Source organism: Bos taurus, chromosome 9 (genome assembly GCF_002263795.3).
Source record: "Bos taurus isolate L1 Dominette 01449 registration number 42190680 breed Hereford chromosome 9, ARS-UCD2.0, whole genome shotgun sequence".
NCBI classification, from domain to species: Eukaryota; Metazoa; Chordata; class Mammalia; order Artiodactyla; family Bovidae; genus Bos; species Bos taurus.
The window spans coordinates 68,550,973-68,575,622 of record NC_037336.1 but is presented as its reverse complement, the minus strand read 5'-3'; the positions used below and the strand labels follow the sequence as shown (position 1 = coordinate 68,575,622).

The following is a 24,650-nucleotide window of genomic DNA, read 5'->3' as shown; positions in this document are numbered from 1 at the left end:
TCGCTAAGAGTCGAACACGACTGAGCGACTTCACTTTCACCTTTCACTTTCGTGCATTGGAGAAGGAAATGGCAACCCACTCCAGTGTTCTTGCCTGGAGAATCCCATGGACAAGGGAGCCTGGTGGGCTGCCGTCTATGGGGTCGCACAGAGTCAGACACGACTGAAGCGACTTAGCAGCAGTAGCAGCAGCAAGGGTTAGAATGTGAACATCTTTGAGGCTTATCATAGTGAATAAAAATCTAATGTGCTGGTTGGAAAAAAAAAAAAAACACAATGATTAGAAATCATCTGTGTTGTTGAGAATGTGGAGATATGAGAATTATCCTACACAACCCCTAAGTAATGATGGATAGAGAGGAAATATAATTAAAGTCTTAAAAACTTGTATTCCCTTTCAACCAATTTAAAAACACATTCCTCTGACTGTTCTGCCATTTTAGGTGCATGGAAGGGAAGGAAGAGCAAGACCATTTTCCTCACTTCTCTCAGGAGGCACCTCATCATTGTTTTCCTTCACTTCTCTTGTGGCTTTGTGGCTTTGCTCCTCATCTTCTCTAAAAAGCAGTGGCATTCTCTGCAGTTCTGTTTGTGACCGTTCTTGCTCTCACCATGTATACCTAAAAATCTGTGGTTTTGGATAATGGCGCTGTGTGTAGTGGTCCAAATTTATTTGTCCCTTTTCTCCACTTTAAGCCATACAAGTTAGAGCCCTGTTTTAACACTGTCCACAGAGTCCATGTGTACTAGTTAGACTGTGTTTGGCTACAAGCAATAGGACACTGAAAGCTTCAAGCAATCAGGATTTTATTACCCCCCAACAAGGAATCTGGGGTAGATTAATTTGGATAATAGCTCAGAGATACCATCTGGCCCAGATTCCTATTGGCTGCTCCTCCTTCCTCAACATGTGGCCTTAGCCTTATGGTGGCTGGAGGACTACTGCACTTCTCAGCTTCTGAGTCCACGTCTCAGGTGGGAGGGACATGAGCCAAAGGACAAAAGAGAGAACCAGCTTGCCTGTCTCCTCTGTAATGTGTTCCCAAAGCTCTTCTTGGTGATTTCTTCCTGATTTTCACTGGCCAGAACTGGATCATATTGTCAGTTCGGATAGAAGAAAGCCTGGGTAGGTGGGTGTTTGGCTTTCTGGATTTTCATGTGGTGGTTAGTCACTAAGTCATGTCCCTTGGTAACCATAAGTTTGTTTTCTATGTCTGTGAATCTTTTTCTATTTTTTAAATAAGTTTATTTCTATCATTTTTAAAGATTCAACATACAAGTGATATCATATGATATTTGTCTTTCTCTCTGTCTTATTTCACTTAGTATGATAATCTTTAGGTCCATGCATATTACTGCAAATGGCATTATTTCATTCTGAAATTTTATTATTATTATTTTTATTATTATAATTTTATTTTATATTATTATTAGGGCTATTTTACTGGTATAGATATACTCCTCTAATTTATGTAATTATAATTCTGACATATTTCTAGATACTTTGGCAATCATTATCAAAAACTGATTTTTTTCTAGGCATCTATGATGGAGGCAGGATGACCATCAGAGCAGCCTTTGGTCTAAGATAAATTTAGCTCCATTTCAGAAAAAGTTGTAGAGCATGCTGATGCAGATGCTATGATTTGGCTACCCACAGCCATTCACAGCCCACTGCCCTTTCCTTTTTACCCTCTATCATGAGAATCCAGGAGACCCAGGTTTGATTCCTGGGTCAGCAAGATCCCCTGGAGAAAGAAATGGCAACCCACTCCAGTAGTCTTGCCTGGAAAATCCCATGGACAGAGCAGCCTGGCAGGCTACAGTCCATGGGGTTGCAAAAGAATTGGGCACAACTTAGTGACTGAACAACAACAAGATAAGGAAAAAGAATCTGATGTATATGTATATATACATACATACATATACATATATTGGAGAAGGCAATGGCATCCCACTCCAGTACTCTTGCCTGGAAAATCCCATGGATGGAGGAGCCTGGAAGTCTGCAGTCCATGGGGTCGCTGAGGGTCAGACACGACTGAGCGACTTCACTTTCACTTTTCACTTTCATGCATTGGAAAAGGAAATGGCAACCCACTCCAGTGTTCTTGCCTGGAGAATCCCAGGGATGGGGGAGCCTGGTGGGCTGCTGTCCATGGGGTCACATAGAGTCCGACACGACTGAAATGACTTAGCAGCAGCAGCAGCATATACATATATATATGACATATATATATATGAGAGAGAGGACTGAATCACAGTGCTGTACACCTGAAACTAACACAACATTGTAAACTATGAGTTTTAAAAATTCATTTATACCATTATGCTATGTCTTGGCACAACACAAAAATGAGATTTAAGGAGAGAAAGGTGTTTCAGAGGTTATCCATATGTACTCTCTTCTTTTGCAGATGAGGAAACAGATTAGAATTTGAAGGGGGGACATGATTTTCCCAGGATCACCTCAGGGTGGGAAGCCGGAGCCCCTTCTCCTAGTCATGAGTCGCCTGAGAATAAGCCCCACATACCAATGTGGAGGATGCTGGGCTTTACATCTTATCTGGGAGTTATACAAACAATGTGTTGTATGAACTCTGTCTTTCTTTTCTTTCATACCTAGGAAATAATTTCATGCAACTACTGCCATTTCAATCAAGACATATCCTATTTATATTTTCATCAATGCAAATTTTGTCTTAAGGGGGAAATTTCAAAGCTAGAAGTGAGGAAATTCCACTGTTAGTGACTCTCTTAATGACAGCTAAAATATGCTCCATAGACTACATATCTACTTGCTAAAAATGTAAATAGGAACATCTTGAGACTGTTTATTTTTAAATATTGAAGATGCTAATGTCTTCCGTGAACCACAAAGTTAATACATATAATTTTTCTAAGCAATGTTTCCATAGTTACTTTAGATTCAGGATCAACTTTGATGTTCTCATATGCTCAATTTTTTTTTCACTCTAATAACTTTTATTATTGTTTTTTTAAATTAATTCAGCACCTGTATGATATGCCATCTAGCTTCCTGTCAGTTATTAAACAGAATAATCATTACAGTTCTCTGTTTTCTAAAAGAATGATCCAAGCAGTGTCAAAGTACTAATTTCTGCTTTGACACATCCTTTTTTCTTTTTTTTTAAGCAAACGGATTCAATAGTCATTGATTTAAAATATGGCTATAGTCACTGTTGAGAAAAAGAATCGAAACTGTATAAATCGGTAATCTGGGTTCTATTCCCATGTCTGCCAGTGTAGCTGTGACCTCGATGGATGATGGTTGTAACTTTATATCATTGGGTTTCAGTATTTCATCAGTAAATGATATTAGCGGATAGATTGACTATGATTTCTGTCATCTTATGATCTTGAACACTGTTCTCATGGTGTCAATCCCAGAAGCTGAACCTCTTAAGAATTAAGGGACAGTAGACTTATTACTGGAATTAGACCTTTCATGGGGATCCCCAGGTGGCACTAGTGGTAAAGAATCTGCCTGCTAATGCAGGTGACGTGAGAGATGGATCCCTGTGTCAAGAAGATTCCCCTGGAGAAGGGAATGACAACCCATTCCAGTATTCTTGCCTATAAAATCCCACGGACAGAGGAGTCTGGCAGCATACAGTCCATGGGGTTGCAAAGAATCAGACATGACCGACTGACTGAGCACACAGACCTTTCACAATTGTGGAGAGGGAGAGGGCACTGGGTAAGTGATGGTCTCAAAGGGAGGCAAAAGACGACAGAGTGCCTGACCTGTTTACTTGAGAAGCCAAACACAGGCAGGCACAGAAGAAGCCAGCTGAGGGGGAGCTGTTGGAGGAGTCTATGGGAGAAGTCGATGGGGCCACAGCAAGTGCCTGGAGATAGACTTGGGCCGCAGGGTGAAAAGTTGGTCAACAGGGTGAAAAGTCAGGAAGGACAGTTGAAGAAGCAGCAGAAAAGAGTGAGTTGAAACTGGAACTGGCTGCCACCTCTGATCACAAAAGATCCAGAGAGGGAGGCTGCTGCTAAAGCCTACCCCTCATATTTTATACCCAGTTCTCTTACAGCCAATTCTAACCTGGAACCATCAAACAATGGGAGTTCTAGGAAATACAGCTGCAGTTTAATTAAGCTGATAGCAGAATGATTTAATACAAACCCTGCCCAATAAAGGGATGGGATCTTTGTTCTGACTCTCTCAACTATTTATGCAATCTTGCTATAGTCTACATGTTTTTATAATTACTCTCAAATCCTTGGTGCAGAAAGTTAGGTAATGAACACTTTAAAGAAGTATGGCTATGAAAACATCTGAGGCTTTGGGGACCATGTGGACAATCTCAAAGTGAAGCTTTTGGTCTAGAATTAACCTGACTGCCTGCTCACACCAGCCCCTCCCTCCTCACAGATGCCCAGGCTGTGGGAGGAAAGAGTAGGAGGTTCTGCAGAAATGGGACACAGAGCCAGACGGGGAGAAGAGGCAGTGGGAGGAAGTGGCAGGTGGGGATACAGGATTGAGAACGACAGAGAGGGAGTTCAGGAGCAGGGAATAGGAGGTAGAGGAACAGGAAGAAGCAGAGAAGAATGATGAATGTTGGAGAAACGACACTGAATGTACATCTGGCTGATTGTAAGATTTACCTTGGGAACTTCTGTTTTCCATTACAATGAAATAGTTTATATATCCCAAGGAATATGAGTCACAAATATTTTTTTAAAATGATGCACTATACTACACTAAATGTCCACCACCCAGCTTAAAAAAAAGAATACTGCCCACAGTTGAAGCTCCATGGGTACCCTCCTCAGGCCGCCTTTCTTGACCTGGAAAAGAAGCTTCTATCCTGAACCTAGAGCCCAGAAATATGAACCTTTCAAAAACTACAAAGAAGAGTAAATGATGTGACTGAAAAGGGAATGGGTGGGGTTCCATTGAACGCTTCTTTCTCAAAAATTGTCATGGAGTTTTTGTATAGTCTCACCATAGTCCACTGGGTGGGCTGGCAGGGGTTATTCTTCTCACCTGATTAAAGTATGTTACACTTCAATGCCTTTTGCATTTTTCCCTCAGCAAAACTCAAGTCCTAGGGTTATTCCACCTAAGCAAGCAGAGTAACCTTATTTGAAAATAGAAACTGTCTAGAAATTAGAGACATTTGCTGAGATAGTTCTGGTATATAGAAACTCAGTATTTAGTAGCCCCATTGAAGGCTGTTTCTTTGTTAATGATAAATTACCAGAACCTCCCTATAAAGAGGGATATTGTTCTGTTGCCCTTTCTGGGACTTCTAGATTAGTCTCTTTGGCTCTTTTTTAGCTTCTTAGGTCTTAAGCAGCCAATAAATAGAAGTCAGTCATAAGGAAGGGCTTTTCAGGTGTTTGAGGGGGAAGGTAAACCGCAGAGAGAAGAAAGGCAGAGGGAGCTGAGGCTGTGACTCCTTGAGGAAGGAACAATATTATGCAATTTTCAATCCTTCCCTGTGTCTTACACTTTGTCTGGCACAGAACCCTTTGTTGAATTGTTGAGCTGAAATGAAACAGACTTAATTGGTCAGCAAAGCCTCCACAGCTTTCTTGTTTAACCATGCTTTTCGATCATCTACTTTGATTCAACACTATTTCCGAACTGCAAGTGGAGTTGAAATCCACAGAGAAATCTTCCCAGCATCACTGTGTCTGCCAACGGCAGTGATGACTCAGGAGTGGCTGCAGAGAGGGCCCATCGTCCTTCAAGCCTCTGAAGATAATTGCCTCCAAAGGGTCAGAGTTGAGCCAGCATTTTCCACCCTACATCTTTGTACCCAGGTTGTCAGAATGCTCTGTAGTAAACTCCTAAGACTAAGTGGACACGGAGGAAAGTGGAGTGAGTGATGAGCAACCACCAACACCAGCTTGACTTGTAGGGAAACCGCAAACTGAAAGCAGAATATTCTGAGTTTGGGCCCCAAGTCTGCTGAGGTCAGTGTGGTTATAGAGCAGAGCCAGTATCATTTTGAATCATAACTCTTTGTTGTGGGGAACAGGGCTGTGCATTGTAGCATGTATAGCAGCATCTTTGACTTGCATCCAGTAAATGCCAGTAGTGCTGCTCCCCATTCCCACCTCACCAAGTTGTGACAATCAAAAATACCTCTGCATGTGTGTATGCTAAGTTGCTTCAGTCATGTCCGACTCTTTGCATCCCTATGGACTGTATGTAGCCTGCCAGGCTCCTCTGTCCATGGGATTCTCCAGGCAAGAATACTGGACTGGGTTCCCATGCCCTCTTCCAGGGGATCTTCCCGACCCAGGGATAGAACCCAGGTCTCTTATGTCTTCTGCATTGGTGGGCAGGTTCTTTACCACTAGCCCCACCTGGGAAGCCCAAAATAGTTCTGCTGCTGCTGCTAAGCCGCTTCAGTCATGTCTGACTCTGTGCGACCCCATGGACAGCAGCCCACCAGGCTCCCCCGTCCCTGGGATTCTCTAGGCAAGAACACTGGAGTGGATTGCCATTTTCTTCTCCAATGCAGGAAAGTGAAAAGTGAAAGTGAAGTCACTCAGTCGTGTCCGACTCTTCGCAACCCCATGGACAGCAGCCCACCAGGCTCCCCCGTCCCTGGGATTCTCTAGGCAAGAACACTGGAGTGGATTGCCATTTTCTTCTCCAATGCAGGAAAGTGAAAAGTGAAAGTGAAGTCACTCAGTCGTGTCCGACTCTTCTCGACCCCATGGACTGCAGCCCACCAGGCTCCTCCATCCATGGGATTTTTCAGGCAAGAGTACTGGAGTGGGGTGCCATCGCCTTCTCCCAAAATAGCTCTGGACATTGTCAAATGTTCCCTGAGGGAAAAATTCACCTCCAATTGAGAATGCCTGAGTATAGAATGTGTCTACAGCAGTTTTTCTCAAAACATTTTTCTAACCTATTTGTCTCTGAAACACCTGGTATGCTTATTAGAATACAGAGTCCCACAGACCATTCCAGAATCACTGGGACGGTAGCATTTGTATGTTTGATGAGTGTTCTAAGAAATTCTTATACACATAAAATTTGTACTGTATGGTTTTCACTAATATTTGAAATGGGGATTTGTTTTGATAATTCAATAATATTTGGCCTGTAACTAAAACTGGCTTAATGAATTTCCTTTAAATACAGGATTTTGGTTAAGAAGACATTTCCATGTCTCAAGGTCAGGGCTTGTTGATATCCTAACTAATCCTTGCACGGTCCCTTAACATATTTTCTAAAATAAAATGCTGTTGTCTATTTGGCTCTAACATTCCTTACCGCACTAGTCAACATCTCTCCTACTCTAGTTGCCCATCATATCCTGCAAACCCCCTACCACTGGACGCATGTATGTAAATTTGGGCAGGGAAATTCCCTGTTATTATGAAAGAAACTCTGTAAAACTTAGTCCCATTTAGTTTTAAGGCTGCAGTCCATGGGGTTGCTAAGAGTCAGACACGACTGAGCGACTTCACTTTCACTTTCCACTCTCATGCATTGGAGAAGGAAATGGCAACCCGCTCCAGTGTTCTTGCCTGGAGAATCCCAGGGATGGGGGAGCCTGGTGGGCTGCCGTCTATGGGGTCGCACAGAGTTGGACACGACTGAAGTGACTTAGCAGCAGCAGCAGTGCATGGAAGGATATAAAAACAGATCTTTAAATCTAGATGAGATGTTTTCTGAGCTTTGAACAAAACTTAAACTTTGGAGACTAGACAATCTCTGGAGATACTTCTGTGGAGACCACTTCAGTCAGAACCTTCTTTGATTCATGGAGGCCAGGTGCTGTGTGCCTGATTAACTCGGGGAAGGAGCTTATGTTATGAGGCTTGGATGCGGCGGTTACTGGGAATGTAGTATACAGACATTCTTTTGGACATCGGAGGTTGAAAGCTGCCCACTAAGGTGTGGGAGAACTGAAAGTAGAACAAAAAGGCTCTAAAAGTTAACAGAGCCTGCCTTCCTTTTGTGCTTAAGGCTGACTCTGCCAATAATAACAGGTAACATTTGTGATGCCTTTACTGCATGTTTAATGGGTATCATCTCATTTAATCTTCTCAACAGCCCTAGGAGGCAGGCACTCTTCTTATTTCCTATGGCAGATGAGAAAACTCCAGTTTAGAGGTGGAACCATGACCTGGATGCAGACCTCTCTTATCAAATCAGTCCTATCACTAGACACCAAAGAATTAGACTTGAAAAACACCCTGGAGGGAAGAGAGGTTCACAGGCTTCTGTGGGTCCAGCAGTCACTCTAGTATGTGAGCATGGCTTTTGATTTGGTTCACAATTGGGGTTTCTATTGTATCTGCATCATATCTGCCTGCCCAGATTGCCGTGGGTGGTGGGATGAAGGAGCAGAGCAGTCCCAGGGCTGAGGCAGGGACTGGAGGAATGCGAATGGGGTCAGCTGGACCATCCCCCAGGGATGGGCAGCAAGTCAGGCACCCCAGGGCCTGTGGAACAGAAGGCAGTTCTTCCAGAGGCTGCAAGCATGAGTAGGAGCTCTTCACACAATTCAGAGTCCTCCAATTGCTTTTCTTGTGCTCTGCCTTTCTGCTGGAGCCTTCATTTTGTGCCTTCATTTCCCCTCTAAGACACCCTCTTTCATTTGAATTTACTCACTTAAAAATGGAAAGGAAATGAGGATGATTCCAACTGATTTTTCTAGCTCTGTGTTCCCACAGGGAAAGCTGTGTCTCTGGTTCTATGGAGACCCCAGAGGAGTCTGTGAGCCGCCAGTCACCACTGGGGAGAGATTAGGTGAGGGCTGAAAGGGAGTCAGCTGTCAGAGCCGAGTGTCTGAACAGAAGTGACTGCAGGCTTGGCTGTATTTAAAACGGGAGTCAGAGAGAGAACATGTGATGTTCTTATGAGACCACAGAATCTTAAACTCCATCAAGTGGATTAACATTAGAATTATTTATATCGGTATACTCTGTGCCTCCCTGATTCGGTTATCTTTTCTGTCCTTTGTGTTCGCTCTCTCTTCTCACCTGGTCTGAGAAACTGGTCTGGAAAACTGGTACCTCCAGAGGCAGGAACTTAAGACCTTGACAAGGGGAGTTTTCCAGTTACCAGCACAGCGTTACCTGGTTATCCTGCCGGCAATCCCCAAAGTCCCATCTCCTCAAGTCGTGTAGAGAATGTCAGTCAGAACATAAAATTGAGATACATCTGTCTTCAGAACCTATTGTGCCCCTAAAGTAGGACATAGGGCTTTCTGGGTGGCTCAGTGGTAAAGAACCTGCCTGCCAGTGCAGGTGACACAGGAGATGTGGATTTGATTGTTGGGTCAGGAAGATCCCCCTCCGGAGGAAATGACAACCCACTCTGATATTCTTGCCTAGGAAATCCCATGGACAGGGCTGTAGTCCATGGGGTCGCTAAGGAGTCAGACGGGACTTAGTGACTAAACAACAAGACAAAAGTAGGACACACCCCAGAGAGGACCAGCACTGGCCAGAGGTCACAGACAGACCTGCCGAGGAAGAGGGCCACCCAAAGGCTCCTTTTCTCCTTCATCCTGTAAGCCACCTGCAAAATCCAAAATGCTGCGATTGAAGGCTTTTCTAGCACTTCCTTCAGGGTCTCTTGACACTTCAGGCTGGTGCACTTATGTTTATTGTTGGGGAGGATTTAGCTCAAATTAAACCACTAATACCTGTTTTCCTTTGCAAAGTGCCAATTGGTGGGAAGGATGAGCTTTCATTCCAAGGCTCTTGTGTCCTGTGCTGCATGAGCTCTTCACTCCGTCAAGTATATTCGTGCTTCCATGTTTGGGATGCAGACATGCCCGTTACACAAGGAGAAAAATGCTTAAAGTCGAAGAGAAATATAGGAGGCAAAACCTGGCTTCCACACAGGAAGTGACTTGTTTTCTGCTCACACACACACATACACACACACACACACATGAAAGTGGAAACCTTAGTTTCCATTCATCCAGGAGATAGCAGCCACTGGAACCCAGACACTGGAGCTTGCATTCATAAACCAACATGCTTTTAAAGAATCATATCAATCTTGTTTATTGCAAAGGCTTTGCTCAGGGAGTGTCCACTCTGAATAGCCACTTCAAAGACAAGGTGCTCCCTGTAAGAGAACTGAGCTAATTACATGCATGTCTAATTCAAATGATCTTTTATCATGATGACAGAAGACTTTGAAATCAGTTTGAGATTCTATGGGGATTTTCCATAATGTGAGCACAAAAACGTCACAGAGAAGCAGACCTAATTACCGTATCCCAACACTGGCAGTGTTTCATTGTCCTCCCCATGCCCCCTTATAGGGGAAGCACTGAAAGACAAAATAGAGTCTCTTAATTGTTGAGTTTCCAATTTTGGAGGAACGAGCAGGGACTCAGTATGGAATTCATTTTGTATGGCCCTATTTTCACATTTGGAGATATCCACTGTATCTGAATTATGGAATACAGTAGAAAAATTCAAAAGTTTGAATGTATGTCACCTAGGTGATCGCTATTTGTTTTGTTTTTTTGTTTCCAGTTTTTTTTTTTAATTGTTGCTGTTGCTGCTAGTTTTAGCTAGTTCTTTGGGATCACTTTTCTTTTTTAAAAATTTTTATTGTATTGATTTACAGTGTTGTTAGTTTCAGGTGTACAGCAAAGATAACCAGTTATATGTACACATATATCCTCTCTTTTTAGATTCTTTCTCCCTGTAGCCCATTACAGGGTATTGAGCAGAGTTCCCTGTGCTGTACAGCGGTTATTATTAGTTATCCATTGCATATATAGTAGTGTGTATATGTCAATCCCAATATTCCAATTTAAGAGCTCTCTGTTTAAAACTGTGCCGTTCGGCTGGACTAAAGTTTTCCTTCGATATTGCACAGTGTCCTCTGAGCACCTGGTGTGTAAAGACTCTCTTCTGAGTGCTCGACTTCACTAAACTTTGTCTCCTCAGCCACCAGGCATGAGGTATGGACACTTCTGAATTTAGTGGAGGTATTGCTCATTAGAGGACAGTCTAGGAGTCCTGGTGCACACAGCAGTGAGACCCCACAAAGTGACTCAATGTTAATGGTTCACTCTTGGTCCGCATCCTTTCCCCTCTCTGCCCCCCACCCGCTGCAGCTTTCCCTGCCTCCTATCCCAGAGATGATAAAAACAGGTTTCTAGGAGGATTGTGCATCATTCTGTGGTACCATTGACATCCTTTGGCCAAAGAAAGAGAAGGGGCCAATTTTGTGCATGATCAGGATGGAAGATGCTTCCATGGCACGATTTTTTTTAAAGCCTAAGAGAACTATCATTTTAAAATTTATCAGTCTAATGGGTTAATCGTATATTTTAGAAGACATGCAGGATGAAAAGAACTTGAAGAAAGGATGCAGGGATACTGACATCATTAATTCAAGGGACCAAGAATCTATAATTTTGCTCCAGGCCATCTTTCAGAAAAGACTTTCTTCCACCCTTGAATCCCCCTAGGTGTAAGACAGTCTGCTTGATTTCATTGTTCTGGAAACTCTTTCTAGGAAAATCCTGATAACTGATACAATATTTATGACTTCTGATGAAGGCAGGAAAGATCAGAGACTTTTTCTCATGGACAATTCACTCTTGATTCTTTTTAATTTTGACATAATTCAGAAACTTTAATTCACTGTCTGTTGGGCTTAACTGATATCTCTGTTTTAAAGAATATATAAAGTTATACTTAATATTTATTTTCTTTTCCCTTTAGGGAGTTATACTAGACCTATTCAATCTATTTCCATATATTATATATGTATATATTCTAAATATTATATATTTCCATAATGATATATTATGTATGTTTAAAGTTATCATGAAAATAAGGATGCAAATACCAGGAACTTATTTAGTCAGCAAAAACCCATTGGACCGAAAAGCCTGGTAACATAGAAAAAAAGGACAGAGTTGTCTCAGAACACTTTTGTTTGTAATTCACCTTTCTGAATACAGATCAGTAATAATACTTGGAAGTGGTGAACTGGTTTTCTAATAACAGCAATGAGAAATTTATGACTGAGACTTAATGTTTCAGGATTACCCTGCCTTTCCAACCATTGGAGACCAGCCAGTGCTACAGTGAAAACATAAATATTACAGTTTCCATGGAAACCGAGATCACCTAGGAGATGATTAATACCCATAGGGCTAACAGTGGAGGCTGCATTCACATCATTTCTGGCCAAATTAATCATGATCAAACAAAGAGCAACAAACACTTTTATAAAGGCACATAAGCCCAAATCCTCTTTTGCAGACCACTTAAGTATTATTGAAACGGAGCAAGACCCTATGGTCCTTGTCCCCTGTGTCCTCTGCTTGCCTTTTGTCTGTGGAAAAACTTTAGCCAAAGAATAAGTTTAATCAGAGAAGTGAGAAAATGCAGAAACAAAGAAAAACAGTCCAACAGACTAAATAATAATCATTTAATCATTAAGCATAGTCAAGGACCTTTAGTTCCTTCTCAAGGGCTTTAGATAATATTCTGAGCTAATCCTGTGAGCTGTGGTATACATACTGAAACCTCTATCCGGTAGAAGTTAACTACATGATGACCAGACTGTAGCTATGACACAAGCTGCCACAATTCCGAGATTTGACCTCGAGAATATGGGAACAAACTGATCCTAGAACTGAAGAGTAACTATACTTAAAACAATCAGAATGATGCTGATCAGACCAACGAAGAACAACTTCAGGATGACTGTCAGAGTTAACGGTTCTGTTTCTAGACATAATCCCCCCACCCCCGCAACCAACTGGCTAGAAAAGCTCTTGACCCCTGATTTCCAGGGCAGCATAGAGGGTTGATCTTTTGACAGGCGTCTGTCCTTTCTCCCCCACCCTCAGTTGCCCACATCCAAAATAAAGCAAATTTCCCTTTCCACTAACCTTAAGTGGCAAGGAGCTGGACCCCACTTTTGATTACATTATCAAATTTTGTTCTCTATAAGTAAAGAAGTCTCCTGGTAAACAATTATATTTCCATCGACTGAACAACTATTTTCGAGTTCAGATGTAGGGGGTATTTATTAAATGGTGCAGAAAAGGAAGTCCACCTCATAAAGGAAAACTTTCAAGCTTATTTTTCCTATTATTGTTTTCCTTTTGCTATGAAACCTCATCTTTTGAGAATCAGGTGAATTTAAATTATTATGATACTTGAGGTTTTAAAAAATTTCTGACTTTTCCAGAGGTTGCCCTGCTTGAGAGAACTTTACCAGAACCATCAAATACATGATGATGTTATCAAGAAAGTTTATTATGGAAATTATTACTGTGTAATAGTAATGTTCAAAATTCTCCAAGCCTGGCTTCAGCAATAAGTGAACTGTGAACTTCTACACGTTCAAGCTGCTTTTAGAAAAGGCAGAGGAACCAGAGATCAAATTGTCAACACTCACTGGATCATGGAAAAAGCAAGAGAGTTCCGGAAAAACATCTATTTCTGGTTTATTGACTATGCCAAAGCCTTTGACTGTGTGGATCACAATCAACTGTGGAAAATTCTGAAAGAGATGGGAATACCAGACCACCTGACCTGCCTCTTGAGAAATCTGTATGCAGGTCAGGAAGCAACAGTTCGAACTGGACATGGAACAACAGACTGGTTCCAAATAGGAAAAGAAGGGCATGAAGGCTGTATATTGTCACCCTGCTTATTTAACTTCTATGCAGAGTACATCATGAGAAATGCTGGGCTGGAGGAAGCACAAGCTGGAATCAAGATTGCCTGGAGAAATGTCAGTAACCTCATATATGCAGATGACACCACCCTTATGGCAGAAAGCAGAAAAGAACTAAAGAGCCTCTTGATGAAAGTGAAAGAGGAAAGTGAAAAAGTTGGCTTAAAGCTCAACATACAGAAAACGAAGATCATGGCATCCGGTCTCATCACTTCATGGGAGATAGATGGGGAAACAGTGGAAACAGTGGCTGACTTTATTTTTCTGGGCTCCAAAATCACTGCAGATGGTGACTGCAGCCATGAAATTAAAAGATGCTTACTCCTTGGAAGGAAAGTTATGACCAACCTAGATAGCATATTAAAAAGCAGAGACATTACTTTGCCAACAAAGTCCTATCTAGTCAAAGCTATGGTTTTTCCAGTAGTCATGTATGGATGTGAAAGTTGGACTATAAAGAAAGCTGAGTGCCTAAGAACAGATGCTTTTGAACTATGGTGTTGGAGAAGACTCTTGAGAATCTCTTGGACTGCAAGGAGATCCAATCAGTCCATCCTAAAGGAAATCAGTCCTGGGTGTTCATTGGAAGGACTGATGCTGAAGCTGAAACTCCAATACTTTGGCCACCTGATGGGAAGAAGTGACTCACTGGAAAAGACCCTGATGCTGGGAAAGATTGATGGTGGGAGGAGAAGGGGATGACAGAGGACAAGATGGCTGGATGGCATCACCGACTCAATGGACATGAGTTTGAGTAAGCTCCGGGAGATGGTGATGGACACGGAGGCCTGGCATGCTGCAGTCCATGGGATCACAGAGTCAAACACGACTGAGTGACTGAACTGAACTAAACTGAAATAAAAAAATTCTTAACAGGATGTTGAGACAAAAAAAAAAGTCTTTGTCACTGGGCATCATTGGTTGAATATTAGAATGTCCTAACTTTAGAGGACAATAAAATTATTATCAATAATGTTTCAGTCATATATTCCTCTCAGAAATTTAAATATCAGAAAGAGAAATAATAACAGAAATAGTTGTGCTTTTCAGGTAAAGAAGACTACATTAGGAAAATAGTATTAAAATTGTTAATGTCAAAGATGATTATTGAGATGCCTGTAATTTACTTTATAGTACTTTCTCCTGGACAAAGTGATATTACTATAGGTATATTAATAGTGGTAAGTAACATGGCTTCTGTAGCAGATAATCTGATCAATCACAGGGTTTAATTCAATGAAGATTTTTTCTCAATCCCTACACAATCCAATTTTAACTGTTCACTTCATCTTAATGTCACTATTTGGCTAAAACTCAGTTTTTTCCCTGTCTATGTAAGGAAAAACTGAGTTCTTCCCTACGTGTTTCTCTCCCCTGTGAGTTAACAAAACACTTTACTCCTGATCAACAAATCTGTGGAGGTTTTCTCCACACCAATAATTCTCTGCAACAACAGCCAAGTGTACTACAGTTTAACATAATTCTGAACCTATCTACCTGGAGATGGTGTCAGATACCACAGGTAATGTCTCAGTCTTACAAGACCTCCGTCACCTCCCCCATACACACTTTGGATGCCTGTGTTTCTAACCAACCAGCTGTAGGTCAGAGGTTCCAAAGACCCCCCTGGGGCTCGACTAACTTGCTAGAGAAGCTCGCAGAACTCAGGCAAACACTCAAGCTTACCAGTTTTTGTAAAGAAATGATAAAAGACACAGATGAACAGCCAGATGAAGTGATATATAGGAAGACATCTGGGAAGGTCCTGAGTGCAGGAGTTTCTGTCTTCCTGGAGTCAGGGTATGTCCCCTTGGTGCGGATGTGTTCAACCAACCTGGAAGCTCTGAATGCCCCACTATGGGAATTTTATAGAGGTTTCTTCATGCAGCCCTGATCGATTATTACCTCCATTTTCGCCTCCTTCTTTCCTCTCTAGAATATGAGGATTGGGGTTGAAAATTCCAAGCTTCTGATCATGACTTGGTCTTTCTGGTGACCAGTCCCCACCCAGGAGTCACCCAGGAACCCACCCAGAGTTGCATCATTAGAACAAAAGATGCTTTTAGTGTTCTTATCACTTAGGAAATCGGAACACTTTAAGGAGCCCTGTGTCAGGAATGAGGTCAAGTCAAAGATAAATAGTAGACTAAGAGATGCTCTTAGTACTCTTATCACTTAGGAAATGATAAGGGTTTCAGGAGCTTGCTGCCAGGAACTGGGAGTAGAGATCATTACCTATATTTCTTGTTATTGCAATTCACAAAAAAGTGTCCATGCATTTCATGTGTCTCCTTAAGGGGATCCAAAAAAAACCTCACTCCTAACAACCCATACACAGGACATATGGGGCAGAGAAACTTGTCAAATAATGCCAGAGGGATGTAGTCAGCTAAATCCAGAATGTGGAAAACAATATGGGGCAAATGGTTTATTTCCTTCAACAAAGAAATTGCAAGAGGGGAAAAAAGGAGAAATCTAAAGATTAAAGGAAGCTTAAAAGACACTATTCACTTGTAAGGTGTGGATCTTATTTGGATCCTGATATGAGGAAATTGACAGAAAAATCTATGGAACAACTGGCGAAATTTTAATATCAAGTGAGCATTTGATAATATTAAGACATTCCTGTTACGCTTTTGGTTATGATAATGATGTTATCAGATTAAGATGAGATAAGACTCCTTTAGAGATAAATGCTGAAACATTTACAGAAGAACTGGTGTTTCTGGGATCCGCTCCAAGGTAGTGTAGAGGTGGGGTAGTTGCGGTGAGACCTTTGCTTTTTTGTTTTTTCAGTCTCTAGAACCAACTTTGTTAACTAGTATTATGATATTAGAAAGGAGCCTCCATTGTTAAAATCAGTGGCTTTCTAAAAGCAAAATGGCTGTGAAAGATGAGCTCTTATTTACGAAATCTGTGATATTCAAGACAAGGAGATTGGCTGAAACATTTTGGAGTTTCTCCTACACTTTTATGAACAGGTTCTAAAGACTTGAGATACCTTTTATCTCATTCTTCATCTTTTACTCATAGGGATGGTGCCTGAGAATTTTATTTTTCAATATCCAAGATATTGATTCAGAAGATTCTAGCTGCATCTGTTCTTTTACTGAATTGTAACCGCAGATGATTCTGAAAGTATAGTTCATGGGCTTGCCTGGTGTTCCTATAGTTAAGAGTTCACCTTGCAATGCAGGGGACACACGTGTTCGATCCCTGGTCTGGAAAGATCCTACATGCCATGTAGCAAGTAAGGCTATGAGCCACAACTTCTGAGGCCTTGCATTGCAACTACTGAAGCCAGAGCAGTGTAGAGCCTGTGCTCTGCAGTAAGAGAAGCCACTGTAATGAGGAGTCTGTGCCCATGACAATGAAGAGTAGCCCCTTCTCAATGCAACTGTGAAGACTCACCACAGCCAAAAAACAAAAATATATAAATAATAAATACATAAACTTTTTTTTAGGGGAAAAAAGTACAGTTTGGGGACTTCTGGGGGCTCTAGAGACTGGAAAGAGGTCCATGAGGTCAAAATTATTTCCCTGATAATAAGGTTCAATTTGCTTTTCTCATTCTCATTCTTTGATGAGTACACAGTGGAGTTTTCCAGAGACTCCATATGTGAAAGCATCATTGCTCTGAAAACTAGAGGGAGATGTCTTTATATTTATTTAAGTTCTCAGTTTTATCTTCCAATGCAACAAATAACCACAAATATAAGACACATAAACAAAATCTCTTTGGAGTCTTCAATAAATTTAGAGAATGTAAAGGATTCTTGAACCCCAAAAGTTTGGGAACCCCTTCTTTAGAAAACCATGTCTGCCTTGAGTGAAATTGTCATGGAGGATGTTGAGGGGGTTCAGGACATGCTACCCCAAAATATGGCACCTTGGTGTTTTAAATATCTTAAGATGGAGAAATTTGAGAAAATGGCAGAAACAGACAGGTCACTGCGATATTCCCCACTCATATTATTTTCCCTGAAAGCAAGAGATAAATGTCCCATGTGAAACACATCCTCCTTGTTTCTGGAGGAAGGGGGAAGGATAGGGAATACTGAGCTGAGAAAGCTGAATAAACAAACTTGTTACTTTATCATTTACTACCCCAGTCCAAACCCCTTTGTCATGTCAATTTTTCACACATTCATTGTTTCTTTGTCTAATAGGCTATGAAGGCTTCCTGCTCTGATCAGATCTTCAGGTGTCTTCATTTTCTGGTGAAGGTTCCCATGCATATATAAAAATGTATTAAAACATCTGTGCTTTTCTCCTGCTTGTCTGCCTTTGTCAGTTTAATTTCAGACCCAACCAAGGACTCTCAGAAAATGGAGGGACACTTTTTTTCTGCTATGGTGTAATAGGAACATATATATTTTGGAAAAAATTTGAACTTTATCCAACTTACAGAACAGTTTTTCCTCTTATTTGCTAATTAATGTCTATCTTGTCACACAACTCAGTAAGAGACTTGCCTTCATTATAACCTGGTAGCAAGAAAGAGACTACTTGCTCGGATCTGTAGCTGTTGGTGAGAACTTCATGGTTATTTGTGCCCATAGCGGCTTAGATCCTCTATGTAGGAATAATGAAAACCATAAAGCTAATGCTCAGGAGACTTGGAATAGAGACTTAGGAAGTTGGAGGAAAAAATAAGGCGAAAGGATGAGAAGAAAGAATGGGGTCCAAACTCAAGAAGAGAGGAGGAGGAGTTTGGGGAGGGGCAGTTCTAGGTCCTAGAGGGAATGCGGAGGCTGTTCTAGGTCCTAGAAATAGCACGTATTCTGGGACTTCAGCTCTTTCATTCCCAGGAATTCCTGGACAAGTTCTCTGGTAGCTAGCCAGCCTGGCTTTTTCTTCTTGAAAAAGAAGTTTCCAGAAGAAGAATAGAGCCTGCAGAAGTATTATTTTCCTCTGCCCCAACTTCTTGCAAAGACTGGGATAATTCAATTGTAGAACCAAGACATTCATCCTACAGTTCATCAAAGTGTCATCAATTATTAATAGTTAAATAGCATAAATTTTCATTTTAGATCTTCTTCTTTTAGAAGCTCAGAGGCTGGAGGAAGTTGTTCCAAAGAGCCATGTGTAGAGATAGGAAGAGGAGAGTCACAAAGGCTGAATTGCAAACAGACATATACTACAAATTTCCTAGGATCCTCTTGGGTTGGGTCAAATAGCCCTCCTTGGCTGGCTTCTTTTTCAAAGTGTAGTTAAGATGATGCATTCCTCTGCTTCTCAAGTTTTGAGAATATTTTGCTTTATACTAAGGGACTTAAAAAATTTTTTTTTTAAGTTCTGAGAAGATCTGTCACTGAGAAAGAAAGAAATAGAGTATACTCAAATCCATTTAAGCGTAGGTGACATGACAATAATTTTTCAGTTTCTGGATCATCTCAGAAACAGTCTTTTCAAAACTGTTTGCATTTGGTCTTCCTGGTCTCATCCAGCCTCTTCACTCTGGGTCCATTGTTTCCACCTCCTCAGCCTTCATGCTGTCCACAGATGGTGCTGTGCATCTGCAGGGCCAGAGCAGGCATCCAGAGTGGATGGTTAGTGTCCAGAGCAAGGTATGAGCTAAAGGTCACAGCGCAGTGGCTATTCCTGTGCAGCAAAGAGGTACTTGGTTATTTGAGCTTGTAAACTCCTTGAAGGTCAAACCATGTTTATTTTGCTTTGTTTCCATAGTACTCATCACAATACCTGGTGCCCAGTAGGCTCTCTAAAAGTGATTTTTGCTGTGTCTATCTGAGGATAGGATCATGGGAGATATTGCACTTTCTAAGTTATACAGTTTCTTCTTTTTTGAATATGTGTGTTTTTTACAATAATGACTGCAGATTATTTCCAAACCAGTAATGTCATGCAAATAATTTTAGATGTATGAATAATAGTTCAAGAAAGTCTTGAAAGCAAAGGTGAAGCAGTAGCTTGGGGTGCTCAAAGCTAAGGGAAAAACCCTAGACAATGTTGAGAGATTAAATAGACAGAAACTAATAAGGGGCACAAAGAGTAAGAGAAGGAGATGTGGAAGACAGAGCTCTGGTTGGAATCAGCATCCATTGTAAAATGAGTCAGAGAGGTAAATTCAAGTTATGCCTTGTGGGGCAGAAAAGGAAGAGCGCATGAGACAAGTTCAGTTCAGTTCAGTTCAGTCGCTCAGTCGTGTCCGACTCTTTGCGACCCCACGAATCACAGCACGCCAGGCCTCCCTGTCCATCACCAACTTCTGGAGTTCACTCAGACTCACGTCCATCGAGTCAGTGATGCCATCCAGCCATCTCATCCTCTGTCATCCCCTTCTCCTCCTGCCCCCAATCCCTCCCAGCATCAGAGTCTTTTCCAATGAGTCAACTCTTCGCATGAGGTGGCCAAAGTACTGGAGTTTCAGCTTCAGCATCATTCCTTCCAAAGAAGTCCCAGGGCTGATCTCCAGAATGGACTGGTTGGATCTCCTTGCAGTCCAAGGGACTCTCAAGAGTCTTCTCCAACACCACAGTTCAAAACCATCAATTCTTCGGTGCTCAGCTTTCTTCACAGTCCAACTCTCACATACATACATGACCACTGGAAAAACCATAGCCTTGACTAGACGGACCTTTGTTGGCAAAGTAATGTCTCTGCTTTTGAATATGCTATCTAGGTTGGTCATAATTTTTCTTCCAAGGAGTAAGCATCTTTAAATTTCATGGCTTCAATCACCATCTGCAGTGATTTTGGAGGCCAAAAAAATAAAGTCTGACACTGTTTCCCCATCTATTTCCCATGAAGTGATGGGACCGGATGCCATGATCTTCGTTTTCTGAATGTTGAGCTTTAAGCCAACTTTTTCACTCTCCTCTTTCACTTTCATCAAGAGGCTTTTAGTTCCTCTTCACTTTCTACCATAAGGGTGGTGTCATTTGCATATCTGAGGTTATTGACATTTCTCCCAGCCATCTTGATTCCAGCTTGTGCTTCTGCCAGCCCAGCGTTTCTCATGATGTACTCTGCATAGAAGTTAAAAAAACAGGGTGACAATATACAGCCTTGACGGACTCCTTTTCCTATTTGGAACCAGTCTGTTGTTCCATGTCCAGTTCTAACTGTTGCTTCCTGACCTGCATACAAATTTCTCAAGAGGCAGGTGAGATGGTCTGGTATTCCCATCTCTTTGAGAATTTTCCACAGTTTATTGTGATCCACAAAGTCAAAGGCTTTGGCATAGTCAATAAAGCAGAAATAGATGTTTTTCTGGAACTCTCTTGCTTTTTCCATGATCCAGCAGATGTTGGCAATTTGCTGTCTGGTTCTTCTGCCTTTTCTAAAACCAGCTTGAGTATCTGGAAGTTCATGGTTCACGTATTGATGAAGCCTGGCTTGGAGAATTTTAAACATTACTTTACTAGCATGTGAGATGAGTGCAATTGTGCGGTAGTTTGAGCATTCTTTGGCATTGCCTTTCTTTGGGATTGGAATGAAAACTGACCTTTTCCAGTCCTGTGGCCACTGCTGAGTTTTCCAAATTTGCTGGCATATTGAGTGCAGCACTTTCACAACATCATCTTTCAGGATTTGAAATAGCTCAACTGGAATTCCATCACCTCCACTAGCTTTGTTCGTAGTGATGCTTTCTAAGGCCCACTTGACTTCACATTCCAGGATATCTGGCTCTAGGTGAGTGATCACACCATCGTGATTATCTGGGTCATGAAGATCTTTTTTGTACAGTTCTTCTGTGTATTCTTGCCACCTCTTTTTAATGTCTTCTGCTTCTGTTAGGTCCATACCATTTCTGTCCTTTATCGAGCCCATCTTGGCATGAAATGTTCCCTTGGTATCTCTAATTTTCTTGAAGAGATCTCTAGTCTTTCCCATTCTGTTGTTTTCCTCTATTTCTTTGCATTGATCACTGAGGAAGGCTTTCTTATCTCTCCTTGCTATTCTTTGGAACACTGCATTCAGATGCTTATATCTTTCCTTTTCTCCTTTGCTTTTTGCTTCTCTTCTTTTCACAACTATTGTAAGGCCTCCCCAGACAGCCATTTTGCTTTTTTGCATTTCTTTTCCACGGGGATGGTCTTGATCCCTATCTCCTGTACAATGTCAGAAGCCTCAGTCCATAGTTCATCAGGCACTCTATCTATCTGATCTAGTCCCTTAAATCTATTTCTCACTTACACTGTATAATCATAAGGGATTTGATTTAGGTCATACCTGAATGGTCTAGTGGTTTTCCCTACTTTCTTCAATTTCAGTCTGAACTTGGGAATAAGGAGTTCATGATCTGAGCCACAGTCAGCCCCCGCTCTTGTTTTTGCTGACTGTATAGAGCTTCGCCATCTTTGGCTGTGAAGAATATAATCAATCTGATTTTGGTGTTGACCATCTGGTGATGTCCATGTGTAGAGTCTTCTTTTGTGTTGTTGGAAGAGGGTGTTTGCTATGACCAGTGCGTTTTCTTGGCAAAACTCTATTAGTCTTTGCCCTTCTTCATTCCATATTCCAAGGCCAAATTTGCCTGTTACTCCAGGTGTTTCTTGACTTCCTACTTTTGCATTCCAGTTCCCTATAATGAAAAGGACATCTTTTTTGGGTGTTAGTCCTAAAAGGTCTTGTAGGTCTTCATAGAACCATTCAACTTCAGCTTCTTCTGCGTTACCGGTTGGGGCATAGACTTGGATTACTGTGATATTGAATGGTTTGCCTTGGAAACAAACAGAGATCATTCTGTCATTTTTGAGATTGCATCCAAGTACTGCCTTTCGGACTCTTTTGTTGACCATGATGGCTACTCCATTTTTCTGAGGGATTCCTGCCCGCAGTAGTAGATATAATGGTCATCTGAGTTAAAGTCACCCATTCCAGTCCATTTTAGTTCGCTGATTCCTAGAATGTTGACATTCCCTCTTGTCGTCTCTTGTTTGACCACTTCCAATTTGCCTTGATTCATGGACCTGACATTCCAGGTTCCTATGCAATATTGCTCTTTACAGCATCAGATCTTGCTTCTATTACCAGTCATATCCACAACTGGGTATTCTTTTTGCTTTGGCTCCATCCCTTCATTCTTTCTGGAGTTATTTCTCCATTGATCTCCAGTAGCATATTGGGCACCTCCTGACCTGGGGAGTTCCTCTTTCAGTATCCTATCATTTTGTCTTTTCATACTGTTCATGGGGTTCTCAAGGCAAGAATACTGAAGTGGTTTTCCATTCCCTTCTCCAGTGGACCACATGCTGTCAGACCTCTCCACCATGGCCCTCCTGTCTTGTGTGGCCCCATGGGCATGGCTTAGTTTCATTGAGTTAGACAAGGCTGTGGTCCTAGTGTGATTAGATTAACTAGTTTTCTGTGAGTATGGTTTCAGTGTGTCTGCCCTCTGATGCCCTCTTGCAACACCTATCATCTTACTTGGGTTTTTCTTACCTTGGACATGGGGTATCTCTTCACGGCTGCTCCAGCAAAGCACAGCCTCTGCTCCTTACCTTGGACGAGGGGTATCTCCTCAGCGCTGCCCCTTCTGACCTTGTATGTGATCAGAACATGAAACAAGAGTAAACCATAAATACTTATCTCAGGCTCCAAAATGAAGAAGTGGCTCAGTGGTTCCCCAGGCATGCCATTTGATGTTGGGCAGAGGCAGGTATCTGAAGGAACAACATCTAGAAAAAAAGGCACACACTGTGGAAAACCTTGAAACAGGCAAATGCCTGTTGTGTTCAATGATCAGGAAGGAAAATGAATGGGTGTAGCTGAGCAAGCCAGGTAGTAATAGATGAAGATTGGAGGTATTTAACAAAGGGCAGGCTATGTAGGTCCTGCCACGGTTGAAAAGCCACTGCAGGGCATGAGGAGACAGGTGACAAGATTCATTCAGCTGCCACGTGGAAAGCAGACTACACTGAAGGATGGAAGTAGGAAGACTAGTTATGTGAGTATTTCAGATTTCCAGGTGAGATATTGTGATGAATTGAAACAGTGGAGGTGGGTATGAAATGTCAGGATTATAGATATTTTTTGAAAGCAGAGCCAATAGCATTTGCTGAAACATTGGATGTGGGGAAACCAGAGTCAGTGAAGGTGGTAAGGTTGTGAGTCCAAGCAATTGGAATGATGGAGTTACCAACAACTGAGAAGGGGAAGACTACAGACAGATCAGGTTTAGAGAGAAAAACCGGAGTTCAGTTCTGATATGTTAAATTTAATTTGTCTAGTAGGAATCCAAGTGGAAAAGGGAGACTGTAGGAGTCATAGACATGAGATGGTTTAAAAAGCTATCTGATCACTAAGTAAGTGAGGATAGATCCAGAAGAAAGAAGAACCAGGGACAGCCCTAGGGCACTCCAGTGTTAGTGAAGAAAGGGAAAGACCAGCCATGGAGATTTAGAAGAAGGAGCTAATGAAGCAGGAAAAAAAAAATCAAGATATGGTGTCCAAGGAACCAAAGATGAGGGAGAGAAAAACAGACAAGTAAAGCTAGCAAATTAATAATATGATGACTGAGAATTGATACTTCCCCATTTTCCTTGCTATTACCTTGAACTAGGTCCCAAGGTCTTTCTCTCCTTGCTTCCAATACTTCCCAAACCTCTCTGCATATCACCACAAAGCATATATTCCAAGGAAACCTTCCTCAGTGTATTTCTCTTATTCTTAGGAGGTCTTGTCATGAGTCTAGAAACCAGTTCCTTGGCCTGGCTTTTGAAGTTACTGTGAATGTGAACTCTGTTCCTTTGCAACTTATCTTCTGTTCTCTTCAGTTCAAACTCAGTACTTCAGACAGGCCATGAGTCTTGCAGGTTTTATTCTTCCTGGTTCTAAATCTTGACCGTGGCTGCTATTTTCCTCTAAATGATTTTTCTTGAGATAGTTCTTTGTTTTATACAAATCCTTCAAAGTCTACCTCAAGCTGTTTCTTCCAGAGAGCATTACCTTCTCTTTGATATTCTTTCAGGGTGTTAAGGATAATGCAGTTCTCATAATTGGT

General features: G+C 41.6%; 1 long non-coding RNA gene across 1 annotated transcript in view; it reads left to right on the top strand.

Annotated features, from left to right (window-relative positions):
• The first annotated feature begins 963 nt into the window (after positions 1–963).
• Positions 964–24,650, top strand: part of LOC104969590 (uncharacterized) — a 49,463-nt gene continuing 25,776 nt past the window's right edge. The window contains exon 1 of the long non-coding RNA XR_001501018.3: positions 964–1,126. This is a non-coding gene — a long non-coding RNA (uncharacterized lncRNA). The remainder of the gene's footprint in view (positions 1,127–24,650) is intronic.